At 36.5% G+C, this 26,528-nt stretch overlaps 1 protein-coding gene across 1 annotated transcript in view; it reads right to left on the bottom strand.

Moving 5' to 3' along the window:
- The window catches only part of LOC6565743 (hornerin), a 97,138-nt gene extending 86,578 nt beyond the window's left edge, over nt 1-10,560 (bottom strand). Inside the window, exon 1 of the mRNA XM_032738932.2 lies at nt 10,363-10,560. The gene's annotated coding sequence lies outside the window, so the exon portion shown is untranslated. The remainder of the gene's footprint in view (nt 1-10,362) is intronic.
- Between the last annotated feature and the right edge of the window lie 15,968 nt (nt 10,561-26,528).

Raw genomic sequence — 26,528 nt, 5'->3', positions numbered from 1 at the left:
ACTCGTATGTACTCATATGTATGTATGTATGTACTCATATGTATGTATGTATGTGTTTACGTCTGTACATAGGATATGTAAATGAACGCACATTTTCCCACGTCGTTTCAACAATAAAGCCAAAACTCATTTATCAGCGGCATTTCAACAACAAAAGCAGCCCACATACTACAACAACAACAACAATAATAGCAACAACAACAACAACAACAACAACTCAAACTACGCGTCAATGCACAAGAAATGAGCAGCATCATCATTTATAGAGAGCATAGGCTCAACCTCAACCTCAGCATCAACAGCAGCAGCAGCAGCAGCATCACACACACACACACACACACATAAAAATTGATATATGTATATATATATATATATATTATATAGTATACACAGTATATAGATGATTATATAGTGCGTGTTTTTGGCCATGGGCGACATGCTTATTATCGACTCTGGTTTTTTATACACTGAACCCACTGCAAATGGTTGGAAAGGGTATAATGAAGTGGTGCAAGGTTATGTAACGGGCAGAAGTTAGCATCTCCGATTCCATAAGCTATATACAGTTATAAATATATATGTGCTTGATCAGCACAAACAGTCGATCTCAGAGACTATAAGAGCTAGAAACCTCGGATTTACACATGAAGTTTATTTGCTGTTTCACGAATATCGATACAAATCGATTTCCGATAGCCATAAAAATCAGAATTGTAAAGATAAAGCCAGCCAATTGTATATATAATATAGTATCTATAAATAATATAGTATATGCGGACACATTATTAATCAAGTAGGAAACTACTCTCAGCAGGCTGGGTTCAAGGTATCTCCCAGTCGAGCTCCCTCGACTGGAGCGCTCTTGCGTGTTTTGTTTGAAGTTGTTCCTCACTCTCTATGTGTTATTTTTTTTTCTGTCTTTCTTGTTTTTATTATTACTTCTCGCTGTTGGCCCAGACGCCATTTAATTTATGGCCGACATTTAATTGCAAATTTGTCCTTTGAAAGAATTGGCACAGATGCGTATTTCCGAGTAAATGTATGTGACTATATATATATATATATATATATGTAAGTGGTTCGAGTATGCTTAGAGTATTCGATGAATACACAAATATTTATGAGTGTGCACACACACACACACACACAGACACACACACACACACACACACAGACACACACACACACACACATAGTTCTACGATACTACAAATAATGACTATAAAATTGTCATTAGATACGGAATGAGAGTAAACAGAGCGCATAGTTCAGTTCTCTTTTATGTGAACTTTGTTGAGTGTTATTTATTTAGTTTTTAATATTCCATAATTTGTACAGCACTTGTGCCGTACAAGCGCCAAGCCAGGAAAGGAGCAGCGTCGATTTATGGTGGCCTGCATTCAATTGAATTTACAACTCGAACTCTCGGACATTTGTGTTTGAAATTCAAATCATGAAAGTGTTAAGAAAGCGAGCAGTCGTCAGTCAGGCAACCAGGCAGGCAAATACAAATATATATATATATATACATATGTGTGTGTGTGTGTGTGTGTGTGTGTAAGACCCTAGAGAACCGGACTACAAACAGGTTCTGTCAGCGAACTGTGAAGAATTTGTGAACCTGCCCTGCGTCGATCTCAAGTCCGACTTCGACTTCGACTCCGTGTAAAAAGAGGCACCCAGAGAAACCAGTTCCTCAATAATAAAAACTAATTTATTTACTAGTTGTAGTAGGTACAAAACACACACAAGCACACACACAGGGAATGAGAAAGAACAATATATATATATATATATATATATATATATATGTACAAATTCTCAAGCATGGGCGACAACAGTTCGAGAGAGAGAAACTGCGTGTGTGGCTAATCAGAATCAAATTGATTTAAATTTGAATGGTTCGACGGGTAAGGTGTGTGTGTGGCAGTGGCACTGGCAGTGGCAGATGGGGGAGGGGAAGTTGAAGGTAGAGTGCGCACAAAAGGCGGAAAAGTGAGAAAAACGATAAGCAGGGGCAACCAATTGTTGTTGTTGTTGTTTGGACTATTTGGTTGTTATCTTGCGGCTGCTGAGGCCCTTTGAAAAATCTTGGCTTCTTTTCGTCTAAAGCATTGCCCCGCAAAAGGGTGCTAGAAAAAAGAATTAAGGTATATTGATACTATATCTGGAGTATGACGCATATTTGCATAACATTTGACAAAAATCCAAAGCGAGTCGCGAAGGCAAATAGAAATATACCCAAAAAAAGACTGATACATACAAATGTTTGAAGTTGGGTGTAACCGACTGCGCAATACTCTGAAAACCATTCCAATAATAACTAAAAACATGTAATAAAATAAACTACTTCTGGCAGGGGACGAAAGTCTGCTAAATTATCGATTTGCATTCATCGATTGTATCGATTTCGTAGTCTACCTTTTAACTATGGTTTCAGGGCATACAAGAAATATCTGTTAAAATTCGAAAAGTAAGAATAAATATTTGAAAATGCAATTCACGTACACAAAAATACAAAGCGCAATTTACAAATAGACCCAACATTTTACAGAGTAAAAACTGTAATCAGAAATTTCCATTTAAGCTGAAAAATGTCAGAGATATCTTTGAATAGCATCGGCATGCTAATTTCTTTTGTCAATTTACGGTTTATGCTCTGGTCAAATGATTGAACTAATGTCAATTGAAATTTTTGGAAATTCGAAATGAGTAATAAATATCAAGCTACTCTGCAATTGAGATATTGTCATTTCAATTTAAATGAAATTTAAAAACAAAAATAACCATTTCAATTTCAGACAATTTCAACTTGTACAAAAGACAATAGTGACACATTTTTTTTATTTATTTTTTTGTTTTTGCTTTGATGATCTTTTGCTCTAGACTAATTTGAAAGCAGAAATCACAGAGTAATGGAGACGACTCCCAGTGCTCGCATGGCAACAAAGTTGAACCATTGAGGCTGAGGCACAAAGTCGTCTTTTGGTATTCCCCGATTGCACTCAGCTGCACTCAGATGCATTTGCATTTGCATTTGCTGACCCCTTGATGTCCCTGCTCGAAGGTACAAAAGGTCAACATGTACTGACCATCAAATGAACAACAACATCAACAACAACGATAACAACAACAATAACAGCAACAAAAAAATGCTGAGCTGAGTGTTATGCAAATGTGTGGCAAGCAAGTAGAAAGACAAAGAAAAACAGGAAAAGATTCCCAGGAATGATGGAAGCTGCAAATATGGTCAAACGGCAGCAAAACTGAAACTCTTCAACTAAGTCGCCAAAGCAAAATAGTAAAGTAGAATTTGCTTCTTTTTTTTTGCACGTATTTAAAGTGAAATCCAAATAAATAATTAATGATCACGTTGCGGTTGAAATCAAATATCTTTATTTTTTTTTATCTATTTCTATTCTCTTTTTTTTTTGACTGCGTTTCCGATTTCATTCTGTAGAAAAGAACAAACAAAAGGTAACAAAATTATATAGATGCAAGGTTGTGATAGATGTTGTAGTAACGACAAAAAAAAAACCAGAGGCAAGCAAATCGAGCATGCACGACTAGTGTATATATATATATATAGTGTATGTATATATATATCGTGTATAACAAAATCTAATTTTCTTGTCCGATCGTAATGCAATTTGTACAGTTGACCAACAATATGTCTGCGTATATTGTATATCAATTGAGAGGCTAAGGAATAAAAATAACTTGAGATCGAATTATTCTTAAAGAGCGAAAACTCGGCTATTAATCAAGATTGATAAAGATTGATCAAGAATATATATAGACTTTATGTTTTGCGTTCTGCCTGTTACATACCTCTGCACAACCTCAGTAAACCCTATTTGGCAATTTTAATGGGTTCAGGTTCGGGGTATAAACAGCTGGCAAAAGTTGAACTAAATGCAGCACCAAGGTAACAACTGGCCGCAAAACTAACTCAAAGATACAACAAACACACACACACACATATATAACAAAAGAGACAAGCGAACGGATGTTGGCAGCGGTCCATTTAACAACAACCACAACAACGAAGAGTCAGAAGAAGGAGAAGAGCAACAACATAGGCAACATTAGCAGCAACAACAACAGCAACAATAACAACAACAACTGCAAAAAGAACAAACTTTTGCGCTCACTTTTGACGTGTGCTCGGTTGGCCCCTGCTATTATAGATGGATATAGATGGGAAGCATGCTGCAAACAAAGCGGCGCCAAAGATACTCCAAGTGGAGATAAGCACACAGCGCCAACTAACCAACCTAACCAACAACAACTGGCTAACTATCCAGCTGGCCAACTGGCCAACTGGCTAACTGGCAACAACAGGTGGCAATGCGAAGCGAACTCAACTTATCTCAGCAACTTGCCTCACACCCCCTCTACCCTCTTCACCGTTGCAACTATCAACTGTCGACTTACCTTGGGCGTCTCCCGCTGCTGCTGCCAAATGAGAGTTTCAGTTTTGCTTTCTAGCTGATATATATATATATATATATATGTATATGTATGTATATGTATATAATATATAGATAGATATATATATATGCATATGGACTTGCTTAAATTACCTGCAAAACGAAAGAAAAATGCGCATTAATTGATTTCGCGTTCAGATGACAAACAGTATATACAAATAGTAATGAGATTTAAGATATATTTTTGCCAAGATTTGCATAGAGTACACAAAATAGAGTAATAACTCTACTAATTGCCAGAATAATCATAGCAAAAGATTGAGAAACGTACTGAGACTTAGCTGAAAATGAGTAAAAACTATCTTTGGATATTACGACGCTTCCTCATGGGAAAGTTGCAACCTCAAAAGACCCCAAAACTTATTTTTGCAGAATTATAATCATATTAAAAGTGTTAGCAAGATCAGTTACATATTGAGATCGGTTGATTAGAGCACATATAAATATAGCTATATATATATATATATATATAAATCGAGATCGTGCTAGGGAGTGCTAAAAATACAGTGTGAATCTCTCTTGTTGTATTTTTGCCGACAACCAGCAAGAAGCACTCTTTTATTTAGCTGATATCTCAAATTCTTCGCTTTTTTTTTTTTGGTTGCAACAAGAATTCAAAAGTTTTCCGAAAGACTAATGGAAGAACTTTTGAGCGAAATTGTTGCATACTGTTGCACTGTTGCACAGTTTTCTGTCTCCCACTGAGAGCAATTGCTGCTGTTGCTACTACTTTCAACACCAGCATTTGGCCCCTGACTTTTGTGACCACCAAAAAAAAAAAAGAAAAGAAAACGGCAAAAAAAAATAAACTTGCTCAAGTTCAATTTCTTTGTTCGTGTTTTAATCCATTAAAAAAAATATATAAAAAAACAACTTCATAATAAAGTTGCAACTTTTGCTAGCCTTGCAAAAATTTCCAAGCTCTTAGCGCTAAAAAAAGACAGAAAAACCTAAAAAATTTAAAAAATATATATATATTTGTGCTTTTGACCGAAGTTTATATACCCTTGCAGATATAGAACAAATAAAAAATACTCGAACTAATTAGGTTTATGAATAAATATGTTAATGGTGTGCCAGCTATATAAATGATCAAAATATCTACTCAATTATTAATGCTGAACAATAATGTAATTTATAATAATAATACTACATCTAATCCTTGAAGTATTTAAAATGTCAAATTGACATCTCCCCGGCAAAGAATTGAAGACTATGCAAGATTTATAAGATTTAACTTCTCAATAATCGATGACTCAGAAATAATCCAATTGGTCATCTTCAACATTTAAATTTATCTTAATTAAAAATAAAACGCACTCAAAATTAAGTAATCAATGGGTTGATTAAACTGGTCACACTTAAACCATAACCATTTAATATGAATGATTATTATTTGGAGAGAAACAACCAATATACTCTACTCAGCCTACTCAAAAGAGTATCCAAAAATAAAAATAAAACAAAAAATATAAAAAAAAGAAGAAGCCGCAGAAAGGCGGCACAGAAAGCTGCTCAAATACTCAATCGAATTAAAATGCATTCGAGGAGCAATGCCAGTAAAAAAAGAAACACAAAAAAAGCAGCAAAAATGGCAAGAAGCAAAAGAAATTTGGGTTTTTTTTCGGATAGCCAGTGTAAGAGACTGGAACGGGAGAGGTGTGGGGGGTGGCAAGGAATGAGGAGCGTAGATGGGCAAGGGGCGGCTTAAACTGTGGCAAAAGTTATTGTGACTTTGTGCCCGGGGGTAGTGCTGGTGCTGGGGCTGGGGCTGGGGGTAGAGCTAGGACTAGAGCTGGCGCTGGGGGATTGGAGTTGGGGGAGATGGGGGCTGGGTTCGCACGACACACAACACACAACACACGACACACGACAGACGACGCGCCTATTGCGACGCATTTGCCTTCGCTGACCTCAAATCGCTGGCAGCTTCCTTTTTTTTTTTTTTGCTTCCTCTCTCCCTGTCTGCCCCTATCTTTCCCCACCCAATAACAAATCGAGCACACTTTCTTTGTTGTTAAAACCGAAACCCCCCAAACCCACCCCCCCTCACACACCCCGCTACAATTCCACTGCCCTTTCCGTGTTTAAGCATTGCTTCTGCTGCTGCTGCTGCTGCTGCTGCTGCTGCTGCTGGTTTTTTGTCTTCATTTTTTTCTTCTTGTCTTATTTTGTTTGAGATCAAGACGCAGCTTTTTGGCCACTTGTTTTTGAACGTTCATTCGTCGCGTTTTGTTTTCTATATTTACTTTTTTCTTTTTTTTGCTTTGGTTTCTTTTTTTTTGCCTCTTGGCTTACAAAGATGCTTTTAAATGATTAAACGCTGTGATTTCTTGTGTTGTTGCCGGGGTCGGGACTTTATATATGTACATACAGATATATATATATATATATATATATATATGTGTGTCTTCAGCATCTTCTTCTTTTTATTACATTTTTGCTATTGTTGTTGTTGTTGCTGCTTTTTTTATTTATTTTTTGTTGTTCTTTTGCCGAGATATTTCACATGGATGACATTTTAAGCCCGCGTGCGGCGCTGATTCATTTTTTCCACATGATTATCAGCATCAGCAGCATCATCATCATCAACATCATCATCATCATCATTATCATTGTGATCATCATTGTGTTAATAAGCACGTCTGCATATTTTGATATGGCCATTTAGCTAATCGATAGATTTGCTTTTGAATGCCAATCACTTTTTGTTATTATTAATATTATTTTTTTGTTTAAATAACAAATAAACAAAACACACAAAGGCATTTATAAAAGATTCATGCAAAATTTGTCAACGAAATTAATTTAAAAGCTAATTTAATGAGACTTGCCCACAAAAGCGTAACGAAACTTTAAAATACACTCAGCGAAGTCGACTTTAAGATACCCTAAAATGCCAGCGAACGTTTTCTCGCTCTCCCTATCTCTCTCTCTCTCTCTCTCTCTAGACAATAAAAAGAGTTACTAAAATTAAATTAAATCCCAAGTCAGCATTCATCTGGCTAGTTTTTAATCGATTCGCCTCAATTTCCCAATTGTGCTGAATTCCATTCTATTCCTCAATTCGTCAGATTGATTTCACTTTAATTTAATAGTTGAGTTGTAATTTGTAATAATGCATGGATTCATTCATTCGATTCATTTGTGAGTCTAAGTCGGTTTGCTGTAAAACGTTTTGTTCATACATTTAAATGACTGAAGCTCAGTTTGTTTGTTTTTTTATTTTTTACTTTATTTTGCTGGGAAGAATTTAAAGTCGAATCTATTAATTTCTGTGCAGTTCGTATAAATTAGAATTCTTTTCATTCAAAGTGTTAAACGGAGCGAAAATCTCATAATTTGAACTAGTCATTATAATATTATTAATTAATTCATCAGTAGATCTAAGATGTTATTCAATTTGTTTTCGTGTCACAATTTCGACGCAACTTGAAAACTGAGTCTTGACTTGCATTTTGAAGAAAATCGTAACTTAATTTAAGTTAAGTTAGACTTAGCTAATTGCGCAGCGGAAACAGATGCGATTTGTTTTCAATTCAATGACAAAACTTATTATGTCATCAAAATGAGAGAGCACAATACACAACAAATAAATATATATAATATAAGAGTGCGTTGGTCAAGTGTCTGGCGATGAATTGGCACAATCAGATAGAGATAGAGACACAGAGAGAGAGAGAGACAGAGAGAGGGAGAGTGGGTGTGGGAGTGGGAGTGGGAGAAAGAGACAATTGTTAAACGAAGCAGATGCGTTGAAGATGACGAAACTCTTCCTTTTTTTTTGTCGTTCTTTTGTGGAGCATACAAAAACAACAATTTGTCGACCCTTTCGCCCCCGTTCAGATTTGATCAGCAATCTCTCTCCTGCTCTCCATCTCTGTATCTATTCCCTCTCTTTCTATCTGTGTAGGGTGTTCTTGTCTCGTTTTGGGTTCCCAATCGCATTGATTAAGAAATCATTCTGAACATGCAAAGGATAAACTCAAGGTCAAACTGACACACACACACACACACACACATATACAAAAGGCAAACAACAAACAGTAGATATTCAGTTTGCTTCCTCTTATTGCACCTCCTTCACTCCTCCTCTCCATAACTGTTGACTCGCATTTCATCAAATTGCTCAACAGAAGTGAGGCAAAGGATACAGTTTGTTTCAGGTATCTCTCCTTCTCTCTCTCTCTCTCAACTATTTCAGTTACTACTTGCATATCTAATCACATTTAGTTTTTAGATTCGTTTATGAGAATATTAAGGAAGCAAATTTAAAACAATTGAGTTTTTGTCAAAGATCTTTTAAACTATTACAAGCAATATTTCATATTTTTCATATATTTGAACGATATTTTGAATGGAGGAGTTTTTTGAACTTTGGGAACTAATTTGATCTAACGCAAATATATCTGCAATTATTTTAGCGATTTTATCGAGAACAGCTGATTTCGGCAGCAGTCGCATATACCCCATTTGCTTTCAATGCCAATATCAAATGGCATAAGTGGAGCAATTTTTAGTTGCTAATAAAAGTTGGATAAAGAGTCTTTAGTCGCTAAGCGCCAGCAAAGAAGAGAAAAGCGAACAAAAAAAGAAACAAACAAAACACAGTTGAAATTGAGCTAAGGTGGGGAGGGAGAGGGGGGGATGATGGGCAGCTGAACATAAGTATCTAATAAGAAGGAGAGAGAGGGAGAACAAAAAACATAACGGAACATATGCAAAGCTGATGTTTTTTGTATTCGTTTTTTGCTTTCAATTTGGACTTATTTTTTTTGTATTATTGCGTTTTGTCATATCTCTATAAATGGATAGCTGAAGTAACGGTAATTTGCAGATGCAAATGTTGCAACATTTTGTGAATGACAGAGAGCAAATTATAATTGATAAGCGAGAGCAAAAGATGAGAAGAAACCAACCAACCAACTACAAAGACAATCGTGAAAAATGGAAAAATTAAACAATTTGAAGCAATCCCAATGGAAAAACTTCAGCATCAGCTATGAAAGAAGAACTACAAAAAGACCCTAGCAAAAGGCAACATTAAAAAAGTGTCTAAATTTAATTTTAGAACAAATACTGAGCTGTAGGCAAAGTTTCCACGCAACATTCCGAAATGTTCAACAATTCAATTTGCTCAAATTATGCATTTCACAAATCGTTTTTATTCGACTCAATTAAGGGAATTCCACCAGTAAAAGTAGAAATAACAATAATAATAATAATTAATATGTAAATGTTGGACAAATGTATAAAATGTATCCAGAGAAGCAAAACACTAAGAACTGCATGTTTTTTTGTTCATGTAGCTCATTAAATTTAATCTCCTCCCACCCAACTACCCCGTGCTAAACATTCCCTATAAAACTCACACACACACACAGACACACAAAGACAGAGGCTGGCAGGCATTTAACAATGTCAAACGTTTGCCACCTCTCCCTCTCTCTCTCTCTCTCTCACTCTGTTTCACTCGTGACCATTAAAATGTCATGCACTTGGCTCAGCTAAAACTGCAAAAAAGAAGTTAGCGAGAAGGGGAAGGGGGATTGCGCATAATTGGCCTGACGTTCTATTACAACACACACACACACACAACATATACAAAACTTGCAGTTGTGGTTGTGTTGTATTTTAAAGGGTGCAGCAAAAACCACACACAAAAAAAGAACAACAACAGCAGCAGTGGCAGCATTGATATATTCTAATGAGTAAATGATAATAACACACACAGAGAGAGAGACGTGATCGAGAGCGAGATACAAGTTGAGTTGCGAGCAGAAGTGAATGCAAAGAGCACAGGTAGACTGCATTTTAGTGTAGAATTTGACCAGCCAACAACAGTTAGAAATTGCATTTCATTGCTTACCTTTTATGTTCGCTGTTCGTTGCGTTGCCCTGCTTTGTGGTTGTCAGTAACTGCTTCTTCTTCTTTTCAATATTTCTTAGATTTTGGTTATTTCGCAGCTTCTTCTGTTTGTGTGTGTTTGTTTTGTTTTGTTTCTTATTTCTTGTATTTTTATTTAGATTTTTGCTTGTAACTCACAGCTTTTCTTGATTCTTGATTTTTGCTATTTATTTTTAAATTTCTTTTTTTTTCTTCCTTTTTTACATTATATATTTTTGTTGCACTTTTGCTTTTCTTCAGCAGGGAGAAGCACTTCAGAATTTCATTTGTGGCACACACACACCCGAAAAAAAATTTGTGCAACGGGGCAATATTTGATTGATGGATTTGCAGGCTAATTGAACGCGTACCGCTTCCGCTTCCGCTTGCGCTACCGCTCCAACGCTCCCGTTTCCGATCTACCCGATGGATCCTGTGATAAGTGCGAAGTTTTTCTTAATAATTTCTCTATTTTATTTTCTTCTTTTTTCGCATGGGAGTCAACACACACACAAACGCACACACAGGCACACACTTTAAATCGGTGTAAATAAATAAATAATGTGTTGGGTTCGAAATATATAAATATGCATTCACATAAATATATATCAAACAAACCAACAAGCAATAAAAAAAATTAAAAAAAAAAAATAGGCGAGTGGCAGAAAATAACCGGTTTACATTTACATTTACATTTAGATTTACAAGCGTGGAGCGTTTTGGGCGACCGGCATTTAGAAATGCATCGAGTGAATTCGTTTTCGTTTCGTTCAAAAGCAACAAACAACGTTGTTCAGAATCACAATGGAATTCAATTGAATTTCAACCGCACCGTCCGTTGCACGACCGCCTTCTTCGGCTTTGTTTTTGCTTCTGTTCGTATTCAGTTAACAGCTCGTGTTGCTGCGCCTCGTTCGCTCTGTTGTTTAGCATGACTCGAACTCGCTCTGTCTGTTAGCACACTGTTGTGCTGTTAGCGCGCAACAGCGCTCGAGTTCGAGTTCGATGTGGAACGCATGTATGCGTGTGGATCTCGAACCTGCCATGACACCCTGATAAACGCCTAAAAATCAAATACTTTTTGCACAAAATCCATAACAAATAATTCAATAAAAAAAATGTATAAATATTTTTGGTGGAGGGGAAGCAAAAAAAAACAGAAGAATATATCGATAAATATGCTAGCGCTGCCAATAGTTGGTGCATGGGAGCGTGTTCGCCTTGAATGTGGGCGCCGCTTGACCCTCAACCGGTTCGACAGGATGCAACCAGCTGAAGAGAGCAACAGAGAGAGAGAGAGAGCGAAAGAGAGAGAGAGAGAGAGAGAGAGAGAGAGAGAGAGAGAGAGAGAGTCGGAGTCTGCAAAAACTGCTACCAAAACAAAAGACGAAAATGTTGCAAGAAGAAGAAGAAGAAGAAGAAGAAGCGCTTTGAGGAGTTCTGCTGAAATTTTGTTATTCGGGTTTCTCGATGTGAAATAACCGGACAACATTTTTTTCTTTTTTTTCTGCGTTTTTTTTTTGCTCTGCTCTAGCAGCGAAAATGGCAACGCTGCTGGAAAAACCGGTTCGCAGCCGAAAGGAATGCACAAAATACCAAAAGCAACAACAACAACAAGCAACAGGAAAAATACAGCGCAAAATGCATTTGCAATGAACCAAACCAAAAACGGGCAACAAACAAAATAAATAACAAAACCAAAATAAAAAACAAAAAACAAACAAACAAAAAACACAAACTGAAAACAAACAAAATTCAAACTGCAAGTTGCGCCTGGAAGGAAGAGTGCATCCAGTAGGAGGATGAGAGTGGAAACTGCAAACTGGAAGCTGAATGCAATTGTTGCTGTTGCTGTTGTTGTTGCTGTTGTTGTTGCTGTTGTTGTTGCTGTTGTTGTTGTTGACAAAAGTCTGCTTGGCAAACAAAAGACTTAAGCAACGAACGTGGCGCAACATATTTGCTAGCCTGCAAGTAGATTACTGTTACACGGCAAAGGTAAAATCAACGACAATAACGGCACAATTCCAATGGGAATAAATACACACACATATATATATATATATATATATATATATATATATAAATTTATATATATATAAATATTTAAACTGTTTATAACTCAAAATGATGCCAAATATTTGAACGAAAAATTGCATTTTATGCAAAAATTCATTTGCAATTTTTTATGTATTTTCTTTTATTTAAATGTATTTAAATGACTAACAAGACAACCTAACTGATAACAACAGAAACTAGCCAACATCCAAAAATTCTATTTTCAATCATTTTTGATGATAAAACAACAATAATGTTTTTAATAATATTAATTATATGTAAATATCGATTTATGTTTTGATTAAATATAAATGTAAATGACAAATGCAAATGATTTGTATTTGGAAATGACAATAAACAATATCAACAAGCAATAAATCTGTTGAGATTGTCTGATTTAAAACAGCTTGAAGTAAAAATAAAAGAAATACAAATAGTTTAAATATAATTAATACAAATATTACACATAGTTTAACGATAATTTAGCTCATGGAGCATATCGGCCAATCGGCCATGAATATTGCTCTTTGCTATTCAAGCAATTTATGCCCAACGAGCTTTGTAATAGTTTTTTGTTTCCATCGAACTCTGAACTTTTTTGTCTTTTGCCTAAAGATTGGGTTGTCCATTGTTATGGTTGCTGCTTAGATAAAACAGCAACAACAACAACAACAACAAAAACACTCGACCAGCAAAAATCTGACCCAAAAAACAAAACGACACAAAAAAAAGAACATGTAAAATAAAACTGGAAAAAAAATCCAAATAAATAAATAATTTTCTTGGGTGCTGCGGAAATAATGCAAAGCGCAGACAAATGCGCAAATTTGAAAAATGCCACCAGCAACAATAACAGCAACAATAACAGCAACAACAACAACAATTACAACAGCTGCACTAAAGCCTCCACTTCCCTCCTCCCCCTCACCCCCTGCCAAAAAGTGCGGGTGTTACGTGAAACTTTGCCACAAATCAACTGGCGTCCAAAAGTCATTGAAAACAAAACGAAACTAAACAAAAAAAAATTGTTTATGCATTTTATTAGACTGGCAAATACCCTAATCGATAAATAAGCAAGAAAGTGTGCTCGAATAAATAATTAAAAAAATTATAAAATTAAGAAATCGTTTGCTAAACTTAAATCAAAAATGGAAAATATCGGAAATTATGAGTTGTAAGCTGAAACAAGTATACAAAGAGAGAGAGAGAGAGAGAGGGAAAGAGAGTGAGAGAAAGGGAAAGAGAGAAAAAGAGAGAGAGAGAGAGAGAAAACGAGTGCTTTCTTAAACGTTTTAGATCGCTTAACTTTGAATGATCCCCATCGAAACTGGCATTATCAACTAACTTGTGCTTCAAGAATTGCTCTCTACTCTTTTACTTCTATTCACTCTCTCTCTCTCTCTCTCTCTCTCTCTCTCTCTCTGTCTCTCTTTCTGTCTCTTTCGAGAGGGTATTCAGTATTCCTTATGGCAGCATTCTTAAACGTTTGGTTCGATTGAAAAGCTGAAGTGTTTTTCTTTGCCGTCAATTCACCGATTTGTGCTCAAGGCCCTCATTCATTGTGATTTGTGACGAGTGTCACACGGATTGGCTAATAGCCGATATGCCTGAGCCAGCACCCTTTTCTTTATGAACTCAGCTCGAGAACGCAAATGAAATATATAAAATATACGAGTAAACAAAAAAAAACTTGCGGCCGTAAACAAATCGAAATGCGGCCGGCGCTGAAAACTTGCTAATGGGCTAACTCGGTGCGGGCGGCCCGACAAAAAAGGGCGTTGCTATTGTTGTTCTTTTTGTTGTTGTTGTTGTTGTTGCTCTTGCTGTTGTTGTTGTTGTTAAACAAATATTACTCATGGCTTGGACCTGGCCTCGGTTCTGCTGCGGCCTGGCCTGTCCCGGCCTGTCCCGGCCTGGCCTGACTTGGGCTGGCCTGGTCATGTTCAACAGCATTGCTAACACCCAAGTACAACAACGTGACGACGTCCAAAACGAAACCAAACCAAAACCAAAACCAAATGAAACCAAACGAAACGAAACGAAACGAACCGAACCGAAAAACCGAAGGCAGCCGCTCAAAAAACGCGTCGAAAACGCAGCCGTTGACTGATTGTCACGGCACGATAATGAAATAACTTCTCTCTGTTTTTCATACACTGACAAAAAAAATGCAAGAAGTGGGGTATGCTGCAGTTGTGCCTAGGCATATAATAGTATATGCAAGCATATATATTCCAGATCAACATTTGTCTATCTCCAACTCAAATACTTTTCAAATTTGCAAACGTTTATCGATAAATGCGCTCGTTTAGCGAATATATCGATACAAATCGATTACCAATAATAATACAAAATGTTTAAGGATATATCTGCCTAATTGGCGCTCTATATTCGTTGACATTATGCAAATTAGCTGTAGAAAATGTCATCAAGATCGGTTTACAATTATCTATTTATTTTTATTGCACTTTTATGTGTAACGATATTTTCTACACACACACACACACACACACACACACACAAACTTTGATACTGAGGGTATCTACGCGTCGAGCTCTGTCTCTCTCTCTCTCTCTCTTCGACTTGAGCCTTCATATCTGTTTCTACTTGCAACAAGAGCCCGAAAAAAATGAGCTATTAAGGCCTGCTTGCCAGCTGTATTGTAGAAGGTGCATAAGCGGCTAGTATGTGCAATGTGGCATAGTTTTTGCTGTTGCTGTTGCTGCTGTTGCTGTTGCTGCTGTTGCTGTTAGTGAAACGTGCAACAGCGCGGCGCATTCCTTTTGTCAAGCGACTCCGACTCTGACTTGCGCTCGGCGATCTTTAGAATGTCAGCAACGTAGCTTTTTATATACAGATATATATACATACATATATATGTATATATATATATATATATATTTATGTCTTTATATTTTACTTATTATTCCTGCCTCAGTTGCGCACGCGCAAAATGCTTCAACTTTAGCCACAATCAACATCAACACCATCATCATCAACATTATCATCATCAACATTATCATCATCAACATTATCATCATCATCATCGTCGTCGTCGCTAAAAATGTATCATAATCATTTTTATTTATGATTGTATTTGTTGCCAGACGTGGAGACAGACACATTGCCACGTCTCGACGTTATTGCTGCCGCTGCCACTGCTGCTGCTGTTGTTTGGGGCATCTCTGCGTCGTGCTGCATTTACCACACTTCAACACACAACAGCAGAAGCAGCAGCAGCAGCAGCAGCAGCAACAACAACAACAATAAGAGCAGCATGTGTTTTTGCCATTTTCAAGGGCACTTTGCTCAACTGCCACAGGCGATGCCACAGTTGTGCCACAGTGTGGCAAGTCACTCAAAACTCTCATCAATCTCGAATTTGCTGATTTTTAATCGAGTTTTTCAAAACAAATAAATAAGTTGTGCAAAAGCAAGCATCGATCCCATAATTTATATATATACTTTTAATATTAACAATAAAAGATTAAATATTAATTTATATTCTTATATAATTATACTTCAATTATAACAAAATAATATTTAATTTATAGTCTTATTGTCTTCAATTAAATAATTACTTTACTTACAAATTATTTCTACAAATATGTGAAATTTATTTGTTCCATTTTAAAAATAACAGAAAATAAAATAAAAAATGAAAACAGTTTTTTTTAATACTTTTATTATTTTATTTTATTATTATTCTTCCAAATTTGCACTTCATCAAAATACATTTATTTAAAACCCGCCAGAGCTGAAAACCTGCCAAAGGTTTTCAAGCTTTGAACACGCTTTGAACTTAAAAAAGAAAAGTTAAATAACTAATAAATTTTTCGATTTTATTTTAGTTAAAACTATTTAGTTGCTTATTTGAATTTGATATGAATTAAAGTGGAAAAGAAACCAGTGTGCGACTTTGAAGCGATGATTTTGAATGCTGAATCACTTATCGGCAGTGCCATGATTCATTTGCCAGCTGCTTTGACTTTGAGTGTTTTGACTTGGCAACAATGGCAATTGGCCCAAATCACAATCACAATCACAGTCACCATCACAGTCACCATCACAGTCACCATCACAATCACAGTCACCATCACAGTCACAGTCACCATCACAATCACAGTCACAATCACAGCAATGCAAATAGCAACAAATCGAGTCAGAGACGCATTCATTTTGAGCTGAGTTGCACTTTCAAAACTATGAATATGAATACTGAATGTAAATGTCTGTGGAAGTGAATATATATATACAAATATATATATAACTATATATATATATATAGTTATATTTCTTTTTTCTATTTGATGTAATACAAATGTATCTACAGCTAAGTTTAGCTAAGTAACGCGGCCGACTTCAAAAAAGGGCAAACGTGGCATGGAATGCGGCAGCAACAAACGGGAATGCTGCAATCAGTGGCTGGCGGGGGGCGGGGCGGGGCGGTTGCTGGTTCTTGATATGTGGAGAGGGATAACAGTTATTGTTATGCAAATATTTGTGAGCGATAACGAACGTTGCGCATTCCACCGCCGGTCGACTGATGAGCAAGGCCAGTCTGCGATCGAGGAGGTGCCCAGATAGATCGGTGGCAACACAAGGTGGCAAACAACCAGCTGCAAATAGATGGCAAGCGGGGGCACATACACACACACAGATATGTGTGTAAATGGGAGAAACAAATAGGAATGTGCTCTAGACGAAAGAGCTCGACCAACAGATACCCTTTAGTCTTAGATACTCAAAGTAAAACACGGCAAAATGTGAATAAACTCATTAGTAAGCATGTATATTTCTATAGAAAATACCTGCGATTGCTGATATGCCATTTTGTAAACATGAATTTATAATTTTCTTCCGTTTTTCTCAACCGATCAGAAAGAAATGCAATTTAAGAGAACAACAAATCTGGAAATTTGGGACTTAAAGAAAAAATGTAATTTTTTATGAATACTATGAGAACATATTTGAGTTGTGGCTCTATGACTGTGAGGCCATGATTGGCAATGATGAATAATCATGATTCATTTGCCAAACTGCTTTGACTTTTTGAGTGTTTCGATGCGGTACTCATTTTGATGGCTGATTTAATGAATACCATGGAAAACCGAAACAAACTTTTTATTATTATTTAAGAAGCTGTTAATCGGCTCCAATTAGGCAGTATTATTTCTGTACGATTTAATAATGATCAAACATATATTCACTAATTGCATTTGACATGATTTTAAAGCTGATTCAAATACCTCATCAAAAAATATAAGTTTGTCAAAGAAGAAGTAAATAAAAGTCGTAGAAAAATAAAAGTCGTAGAAAGTATTATTTACTACTACTACTATTATTATTATTATTATTATTATTATTACTATTAGCGGGCTGGATTGTAGTAAATTGTACAGGGTATAAATGATGTTCAAGCCCAGTATGCCTTAAGTAGAAATAAATCCGATTTAGACTACTATTATGTAGTTCAGCTTTGAAATAAATATGCTTAAATCAATTATTTTGGTATTCGTTTTTCTGATCGATATATATATATATATATATATGTATATATTTTGTTGTTGTTGCTTTTCTTCAGTGTATAGACTACATAGGTATTAAAGTTGGGCAATTGCCTTCGCTTTGTGCACAATTCATTTCATAGCCGGATAGATTGAAGGCCAGAGCCAATGCACAGATAACGCTCCATACTCCAAACACCAAACTCCAAACTCCAAACTCCAACACTGGCCTCGTCTCCAGTTTCGACTGGCAACTCGAAACTGGCAACTGGGAATTTGCTGGCCAACTCGGCAACTCGGCAACTGGCTGCTCTTTGGCCATGGTCAAATCTTGCTGATGGCATCACGCTGTTCACAGCAGCGCATTGCTCAGCCAACAAATACATATACATCGACAAATACTTATCCGTCTAAAGAAAAAAAAAAACAAAACAAAAAACAAGAAAAAAAAACACAATAAGTTCGAAAAGCGTTTGAAGCCAGCGACAACTTTTGTAATATGTATTTGAATTTGCCCCAAGTCGCAGTTGAACTCGAATGCGACTAATAATGAATGCAACAATTTCCACTTCATCGACACAATCCAAGAGTGAATGAATCCATGACACTCAATGAGTCTTAACTTGGCTTAATATTTCTTTCCTTTCATTTTGAGAACTATTTAAACATTGTTCTTTTCTAAGCCGAAGTTTGTTTTCTACTCAAGCATCTTTCATCTACTGAATTTTCTTGATCTTAATACTCAGTACTATTTTACATATTATTTATCAATTTCTCAATTGTTAACTATATATTTAATATGAGAATAATTATTTTTACATTATTTTATCTAGATCTTTATTTTATGTACCATTACAGAGCTGAGATCTATTTGCTCATCCCAAACACATTATACTCCTTATTGATATTGATTGATGTGCTCCACATTTGTCTTAAACTTTGTTCCTATACTATAACAATTGAATATTATATATATATTGAATATTATATATATATTATGAAGAATAATTCTTAAATGTTTGGAGAACTGAAACAAACCTCTAAACAATCTGAAAAACAAAAAGAAACAAATTTAAATACTTTCTTATAATTTTTAGCACTATTTTCTGATGAAATAAATCTTTCTCAGGATTGTAATGGATACAAACTGGAGTAAATACTGAGCAGGCAGAAGTAACCAAAATATATATATTCTTGATATTCTAGGAGCTGGGGAACAGATGCTTGTCATGCTGCAGATCATGTTTATTTCATACAAAGATAAAGCTTGTCCATTGATAAATAATATTAATTAAATACTGCTCCCAACATTTAACATCTTGAGCTCTCTTTGTAACTTGTTTAAGCTGATTATTCTATAAAAACAATGGTTGTTTTCGTGCTGAGGCATGTGAAATTTGTGCAGGACACATTTGTTGCATCTGCCATATTTTGAATGCGTTTTATTGGTTTGTTTGTGCATTATTTGCCTGTGGCTGCTGTGTCTGTTTTGGCTGAAAGGCAGATTGCTTTGTGATTGCTGATTGTGCTGCGATCTTGGCCACATCAGTCAGTCAGCTACCTGTTGATTAGCTGCTGCTGCTGCTGCCACATGTGTGAGTTTGAGGCTGAGGCTGAGACTGTGGCACATACATCACACCACAGCAGAGCACAGACACATCACTCGCATCTGAGGTGGTGTTGCACTTGTGCTGCCCATTTCCGTTGCACTGACAGACTAAACGATCTGTGAATGTGGCAGCAACAAACCGAAGCAGCAAGCGGCCAACGCCCAGTCATTCACTGAATGTGTGAGTGTGAGTGTGAGTGCGTGTGAGTATACTCACTTATTCACGTTCCAGTCCAAGCAGGCATGTACAAGCATAATAATTATTTATAAATTCAAATTTCGTTCTCAACTTGAGCACTGACTCTTGTATTTGACTTCGTCGTGTGCTGCAGACACGTTCACACCAACAACAACAGAAACAACAACAACAAATACAACAACAACAACAACACTAGTTTGTTGTTTCAATTACCCGACTGCCTTTTAGTGTTCCTCTGAGTTACATTTAAGTACACACATTCATACACACACTCATTGCTTTGACTCACTTTGGTTTTTTAGTGCCATTCACCAACTTTGAGTCACAGCCATTTTGGTGGCACTTGTTTCAGCCATATTCGCTCAAAACATTCCACACACACACACACACCTCACTCTGCCCCCTGTGCCCCACCTCCACTGAGCTGTTTAAATGTTTAACGATACTCGCACAATTATCCAACAATCAAATGAGTTACATGAATAAACCGATTGTCGGCAAGTAAAGGAATAAACACTACTTGTGATATGTACTTATATAAATGCTGACTAGCACATACCCTGTACCCAAGTTCCTTATCGTCATCAAGTGAAAGTCAGCTAAATATATAAAAGAATATACTTACAGAGTTCAACTTGTTCAGATGTGCTTCTAATAAAATAAGGCAACAAAAATGCTTACAAAAATGCTTACAAAAATGCATTAAAATAAGTGATGGATATATAATAAAAAGAATATAAAATATATAAAAAATTGCCTGATAAAAAGACAAACAAAGGAAACTTGTTACTCATATTAAATACAACTTGGATTAACAAAAGAAACAATTAACATTTTGCAAAGCTTTTGCGGCAATATGAAAACGAATAGTAAAAATAATATAACAATTTATTAATTTAAACAATTCAAATACTAGAAAGTTATCAGCATTTACTCGTACAACATATTTATGATTATTTACTAATAAAATATTCATTTATTCAGCCAACACTCAATTTTGTTAATGCTTCTTAATTTAAGTGCAACTTTCTGTGAATTGTTTATTAAAGAAAAGTCTAAAATTTCTAAAGAAGAAAATTGAGTATTAATAAACTATATATTCGAGTCAAAGGTAGTTTTCGGGGCTTAGGATGCCAAGGGTTTAATAACTGATATATCTATGTATATGTGCAACATGCAACATGTATGTTTGTTGTGGGGCAGCCCACGCAGCTGGCCCTGCCCCTAAATTGGCGATATGTATGCGTGTGTGTGAGTGTGTGTGTTTGTGATTAGGCCGCGCCCACAGACGCCCTAGTAACCGCCTCCAGGTTGGCTGAGAGTCCATGGCTGCGGCTGTAGCTGTGGCATGTCTCTGGTGGCAGTTTGTCGTGGCTGCCGCTGTCAATTAAGTCAAATATGATCGAGTGTGCGGCGTCATAAATCTCATACAACTGTCAAATTTAGACAACTGCAGCAACTGCAACTGCAACTGCAACAACGGCAAACTGCAACTACGATACCCAACTATGGGCACAATCGCTTGCCACGACGTGTTGCACGGCCATTGGGGTGGCGAGGTGAGGCATGTAAGTGCAACAGCATAAGCAACTGCCGCATTTGGCTGCAATTAAGCGGCGCTCGGGCAATCGGGCATAATCAGCCAGCTGGCTGGAAAGTGGCAGGTAACCAGATACATGACTCCATATCCATATCTAATGGGTGAGAGGAACGAGTCTCGCTCAAACCCATTTGGCATCCAATTGATTTTCGGCTCACATCAACAGTTCTCTTCACAAATAAACATTTATCACACATTATATATATTATACATATATACATCTAAGATCCTGGAATACTAAATGCATTTTATATAGTGTAAAAAAAAAAATAAAAAATTAAAATCATTTATTCTCAGTCAACTTTAGACTTAACTCTTAAATAAAGTTCTCAACTTTAGTCAGACAAAATCAATTTTCATATGATTAAGGCTTACTTTGGCATCTACAAATAACAGTAAATATATAATAATAAATATTTATACTTGACTAGAACTAGAAATAAAATAATATCAGTTTCGATGCTTACAAATTATTGAGTTTTGTTTAATCAATGTTAATCAATGCTTCGATTCTTATTTAACAGCTTTTTCTCATGCGAATTGCTCTTGAATTAAGAATATGATTTTTTCTTTACTTTAATATTTCTTGTTTTGTTTCAGTCTTTAGCTGGATTACTATAAAAAAAAAACTATTGTCAAGTTTTTAGACTGCCATTAAAAATGATGACAAACAAATGTTGACACGCAAAGTTGCCCTTTTATATATATTACTAAACTGTACTATAGAATTTATATACATATGCATAAGAAATATGTAATACATACTTATACATAGATTATAAGGACTAACTAACATTGCCATATTTGAAGGTTTCCGCATTTCGATAGAAATTGCTGCAATTCATGTTGAAGCTGCTGGAAATAATGTGCGGCAAAGTCTAGCGAGTATTCTTATCTAGTCTCCGATATGGAAAGCCCTTTGCCAAATAGCATAGTAGTTATGCCAACAGATTAAGATGACTGACTAACTAAAGGCGGCTGCCTGCCTAACTGCCCAAGTTGAATACTCTTCTAACGAAGTCTTCGACTGTTAGAGAGAGACTCGCAGAATTCAAATATGTATGCAATGGTTAGCAAATCGATAACATCGATAATTGCCAATCGATAAAGGTGAGCATACTTTAAAGACAGTTTGCCGTTGTCATGCTTCGAGTAGCAAACTAAATTGTAAACTCTGTCTTTCATTTCTTCACCTAAATTCAGCAAATCTTAAAGTTCTTTAAGTTGAAAGGGTATTCTAAAAATGTTGCAATGCTGCTGCAGAGAGGGTTCTGGCATCAGAGTATTGAACAGGGTTCTGGCATCAGAGTATTGAACAGTCGGCTATTCCCGACGCTCTCCTTTTTTGTTGTTTTTATTTTTTTGTTTTTTGTCAACGCTCAATTACCCAGCAGTCGCGTCACTCTCTCTCTCTCTCTCTCTCTCTCTCTCTCAATGTGCCACCCTCTAGCTCTTTGTCTCTGTCTCTGTCTGTGACTGTGTCTTTGGCAGCCGACTAAAAAGACAGACGTCGCATTAGTCTATGGAGTCTGGATGCGATTCTGTTGCGTCTGCTTTGCTCAGTTTGTGTCACAATTCGATGTGTGTGTGTAAGTGTGTATGTGTGTGTGTGTGTGTGTGTGTATCATTTGAACAGCATTTATGCGCCACATTCAACATTATCAGCATTTATTTTTCTTGGTTTTTATTTCGCTATTTTCCAGTGTCATTTCATAGCCGACACAGCCACAGTTAAACGGAGAGTAGGAGTCAGCGTCGCAGTCAGCGTCGCAGTCAACGTACACATTGGAGTCGCATTTAGAGTCGTCAATGTTGCCGTTGTTGTTGTTGTTGTTGCTGTTGTTGTTGCTGTTGTTGTTGCAGTTGTTGTTGCTGTTGTCGCCGTCAACGCTGATAACAATGTTGATGATGAAAGCCATTGATGTGAGCTTTGAGCTGTGATGATGACGCTGAAGCTGTTGTCGCCGTCCACGCATTCCATACATCTCTCTCTATATATGTGTGTGTGCGAGTGTGTGTGAATTCCACACACATGAACAGCTTCATATAAAACATATAAAGTTGCGCTTTATCAACAATGTGTCCAATTTATGGGACGCTGGTCTACGGCTACGTCTCTGCCTTTAGCTGGCTGCCACTTTGCAGGCAGCGTATTTATTTTTTTTTTCCCGTTTTTTTTTTTTACACGCTTTTTTTTATTATTTTTATTGCTTGCCGCGGACGCACTTAGGCAAAGTGCAGTCAACCCGCTCTGCCCCACACCATTATAAGCCCCCATGCCCCGGCCAACGTTTCTCCCAAGCCCACCATGCCACAACATAACCATCATCACCGCTTCATTTGTCACGTGCACGCTGCGACCCAAAAAGATAACAACAACAACAGCAACAGCAACAACTGAAACAAATGAAACAGCAACAGCAACGGCAACAGCAACAGCAACAAAGATTTCATCGTAATTGATTTCAATGCACCCCAGCTGACAAGCACTTCACACCTTTCAGTTGTGTTGCATGCGAATGCGGCACTTGCAATCGTCATTTGTACAACGCTACAATGATGCAACAATGAATCATCCACACACACACACACACACACACACACACACATACACCCATACATCTGTACTTGCATAGATATCATTGAATGTTATTTGCCATTGAGTAATAGCTTAACTAAGCCAAAGCGCTTACAGACAAATATTAATTTGTCTAAAATAGAGTTGAGAAAAACACACAAATTTTTTCATATTTTAACTGAAATAATATATTTTTTCTGTATTTAGAAAGGGTTATTTTTAAGGCAAAAAAAAAAAACATTATTACAAAAGTATTTGAATACTATTTTCATGGGGAAAACCCCTTTTTAAGCTTGCAGAAGTTTATTACATCAAATATTCAATTGGCTACTGAAAATCAGCTATGATTAGTAAGGAAATATTTGTATTTCATTTTAGTAATATTACAAAAATATATATGTTTTGGTTATGTTGTCCTACTTCATATCACAACTCGATCTGTATTTGAACTTATGTTTCAAATGACCCTTAACCATTTATTTTTTATAATTTTATAAAAATCGTGGCAGAAATATATATTTTCATATGTGCTGCGCATCACAACTCGTTCTGTATTTGAACTTTAGTTTCAAATTTAAGCTCCGTCAAATGTTTATATATATATTTTTTTAATAAAAATCGAGGCAACTTTAAACCCATTTCATACTCGGTAATAATCAATTTTTAAGCCATTCTCACAAAGCGAACGCGTGTGAAAGCCGTCATTAAACTTGTGTATTCAATGTTAATGCATTTATTTTTTTGAACACAGCATTCATTTTTTATATGCGTATTTCATGTTTCATTCACATATTGACAGAGTTTTCAAACAGCTGCGAGTGGCTTAAAGCGATTGTAATTAATCATCATCATTTTGAACATGTTTTTGGATGTTGTTCGTATGACAATTGTACATTATTCATATTTCATATTTCTTATTTGGCTCAATAATGGTCAGCTTATTCTTTAGGCATTAATCCCTTTATTTTTGGCATTTATTTAATTGGTAAATTTGTTACACACACACACACAAACACCATTGTAATTGTCGGTTTTTTTTTTTATTATTAATATATACATAAATCCATTTATCTGCCACAGTTTTAAATACACTAAACAAAAAAGAAGGAAATATAGGGAATTACATTTGTGAGTTTTTCACATCATTTTACAAGTTGCTGCCCGCTTGATTGGGTATATCTCTGTGATTGCCATATTTCTAAAATATTTTTGTAAATATTTTGATATTTTCCATTTTTAGTTTCAAATAAAAAATGAAGAAAATATGCAATTTTTTTTTAAATAAATTTAAATATAATATATTGTGTACAGGGTATGTGCTCGTCGAGCATATATATTTTTTTCTTTGTTGAAATTTTCTCTAAATTTTTTCGCTGTGCCTTTTTTGTTTGCATCTGTTAAGTGTTTCACGCGTATTTTTTTTGGGGGGGGCTGTGACGCTACCCCCATTTGCCAAAGCAGCTCGCCCTGTTGCAGGGATACCCCTGACCCCTGCCTCCTACCTCGTGCCCCCCTGCCTCTTCCTTTGTTTGTCCTATCATTCAGTCCAGTCCACAGTCTGTGTGGTGCTCTGCGGTGCATGTTGCTGTTGCTTCCTTCTGGTTTGCCTGCAGGCGTTTCGCCGCTTGATAGATTGCAGCTGGTCTCTGCTATCTCTCTCTCTCTCTCTATCTCTCTCTCTCTCTCTCTGTCTCTCTCTCTTTCTCTCTCTCTCTCTCTCTGTCTGTCTCTCTGTCTATCTCTCTATGGGATCGCTTCGCGTCTGCATGCAAAAACATTCAACGAGCTCTTTTTTGTATATATTTATGTAAGCGCTTCTCAACAATATTTCATGTGTGTGTGGTGTGTGTGTGTATGGTGTGTGTGTGATGTGTGTTGTGCAAAAATTGCCCAGCTAATGGCTATTAAGGCAGCAAACCAACATCGACTCCAGAGTCCGTGTCCAACTCGTCGTAAGTCGCATTGCATCGAAATGCCTTCTTTTTTTTCTGGTCTTTTTTTGTTTTTTTGTTTTTTTGTTTTTGATATTCTTTCCCAGCCAAATTGCATTTTGTCGCTTTGCTCGCTTGCATTTACAGTTTTTGGGCTAATTTATTATTGGATTGTGTGAGGGTTGGGGTTGAGGGGGTGTCGCTGCTCGCTACTTGTTCTCCACGCAATATATTGCAGGCGGGCTCATCTGTCAAACGAGCTGTCAAATTATTAAGCGCTGCCAGACATGTGAAATATGTTCGGTAAGGAGCCGGGCTTAGCCACACACACACACACACACACATGCAGACAGACATACTTATGTATATAGAAAAATGCAAGCTCTCAAGATTGATCACCATTAGCGTCTTTGTGTTCCAAACCACTTCCTTCACCCACCACCAACGACCCTTGCACTCTTTTCTCTCTTTCTTTCATTTGGCTGCACTTCACTTTTCAGGGGCAGCACAGCAATTCGTCACTCTTTTTGTTGGGGAGGGGAGGGGGGAGGGGGGTGTGGGGTGTTGTAGGTGTTTGCGGTGTTTGCTGCCATGCTGAACGTTAAATGTTGAATATTTGCTGCCGCTTGCCCACTTGACCAAGTTGCTTTTGCTGCATTTTTTTGTTTT

This window comes from Drosophila grimshawi, unplaced genomic scaffold (assembly GCF_018153295.1).
Source record: "Drosophila grimshawi isolate 15287-2541.00 unplaced genomic scaffold, ASM1815329v1 contig_848, whole genome shotgun sequence".
Classification (NCBI taxonomy): domain Eukaryota; kingdom Metazoa; phylum Arthropoda; class Insecta; order Diptera; family Drosophilidae; genus Drosophila; species Drosophila grimshawi.
This window is presented reverse-complemented; position numbering and strand designations above follow the sequence as displayed.